Genomic DNA, 2,112 nt, shown 5'->3' with positions numbered 1-2,112 from the left:
CCAGTACGAGACTCGAACCCGCAACCTTTGGGTTACGAGTCCGACTCTCTAACCATTAGGCCACAACTTCCCACCGGTGTGTAATACAGGTGTGTAACATCAGGCAGGGCTGTTTGTCTTCTGATGGGACTGGCAGATCTCTCTCCAGATTACAAACATCCTGAGGGAGAGAAACCACTGTGCTATCAGGACCACTCGTGTTGTTCACTAATTCATTTTCTTTGTACCAAGTTTCGGAAACATGGAAGTAGCCAAATGTCACTGTAACCCGCACAAGGTTACTGGAGTGCAACTCTCTACTATGCCTGTGGGTGGCGCGTACACCCCAGGGAATTTACTATTAAAAAAAAAACACACCTTTCCTCCGGTGAAGACGCTACTAGAAAGCAACAAGGACTGGTATGAAAAATATCCTCTGAAGGATAGAAATTCAAAGAAAAATCTCGTACCAAATATTGAAATATGGTGTGTCCATTAGGTTGAAAGCTGTGAGAGAGAGAGTTAAGCCGCATGACAGCGAGCTTCTCAAGATACCTCCGGTAAGGATGCTAATACTAATGTGAGTGTTATGCTGATTGTGCTAGCTCCATTATGGCACGAAATACCGTTCTTTTAAAACCAATCGGAGTTGTGAACCTGATTCTTGCTGTTTGATACCATATAGACACAGATTCAGATTGTTTTATGTTGTTTGAGATGCTCATAAAAGATCGCTAATCGCGTTAGCCGCGTGCTAATCGTTAACATTTAAATGCAAATTTGATTTGGTTTGTTTAGGCTAGCTCAGCTAAGCTAGTCACCACTGTAGCAGATCTTTGATAGTATTCACACCGCTAAAGGTGCCTTCATACTGTTTTGTTGACTTAAAAGTCATTTGATTGAGGGAGTATTTATCCTCTTGTTTTTCATATGTAACATAAGGGTGATTTAGTTCATTTAATTGCCAATATACATGTTTGATATGTATATGAGGAGCAGAAGTTCATCTTAGCTGTTAAAAGAATATATTAAAATGTGATGTTTAAAATGTTATTAAGATGCATAAATAGATTTAAAAGGTTAAAAACATAAATATCTGGTTTCAGAAATCTCATGATTTTATTTCTATACTGTGAGATGGAAGTACATGATTGATTGATTGTTGTTCATTGGAACTGACTTATGTTATGTGGTGTGATGTGTACCTATTCATTTGCATAATGATTAGAGTATTTATATCATTTACAATTGGTTATATTTGATTTGACATTTGAATGGAGAAAAGTTGATTAGATTTGAACAGAAATGAGGCAATTGTAATCTGTACTTTATGTACTTTATGTATAGATTGGTTTTAGAAAGGGATAGACCATTTGAATCTGACCCTGGTGGAGCCAACCAAGCCAACCGCAGAAGTGAACGGACCAAGAGCCTGGTGTGGCCAGCCGTGGCATCTTTGGAACCATCATCATCCTGTGCCTTCATTTGAAATACAGATAAGAACACACGTAAACCTACCCGGGTAGTGAAAAGAACATGCATACTCCAAGAAACACACACACACCAAGAACTTTCTTGGACTCTTTCTTTATTTGAGGTTATTTATTTTGGGTTTATTGTGCGCTGTGCACTCAGGAAGCCGGCTTAGGTAGGCAGGGAATGTAAATAACTGCCATTCATTTTGTATAATACATTTCTCAAATTTACCTGTTTTGTGTTGTCTGTTCTCTGCTGACCTTTTACTATTTCAGGCTCCGTAGTCGTACCTAGAGGTTCTGATATTAGCCCAGCTTTAATTCCTTACTACTTAAATTAGTTATCAGTTACACTAACCTGAGACCCGGGTTACACTTGCCACCGCAGTAATGGCAGCACCCACAATTTGCTCACTGAATTAGTCATTAGGAAACCCTCCACAAAGACAGGATAAAGAATATAGTGCACTGGCCTAAATGAGATTGACCTGGTGTCTGTTGTGGTAGCTGGGTCTTCCAGCCACAGACTTATTGCAGAGACTGCCATAGACCTGCTGCAGCAGTAATAACAGCCTTTTTGCAGATGTGTCCTAGTAGGATCAGCACAGCTGAAATAATAAAAAAAGTGTTTCAAGTGTGCCACTCCTTGCCCATTTTC

The 2,112-nt window shown here is 39.6% G+C and overlaps 1 long non-coding RNA gene across 1 annotated transcript; it reads left to right on the top strand.

Annotated features, from left to right (window-relative positions):
- The first annotated feature begins 353 nt into the window (after positions 1 to 353).
- On the top strand, positions 354 to 1,371 carry LOC107687029 (uncharacterized). Its single transcript, XR_001634085.1, has 3 exons — positions 354 to 399; positions 479 to 539; positions 1,327 to 1,371. It is a non-coding gene; the product is annotated as an uncharacterized LOC107687029 (long non-coding RNA).
- Positions 1,372 to 2,112: the final 741 nt, after the last annotated feature.

The sequence above is a fragment of the Sinocyclocheilus anshuiensis genome, unplaced genomic scaffold (genome assembly GCF_001515605.1).
Source record: "Sinocyclocheilus anshuiensis isolate Anshui unplaced genomic scaffold, SAMN03320099.WGS_v1.1 scaffold3110, whole genome shotgun sequence".
Lineage (NCBI taxonomy): Eukaryota > Metazoa > Chordata > Actinopteri > Cypriniformes > Cyprinidae > Sinocyclocheilus > Sinocyclocheilus anshuiensis.
Note: the sequence above shows the minus strand (reverse complement) of the source record. Positions and strands in the feature narration are given on the sequence as shown.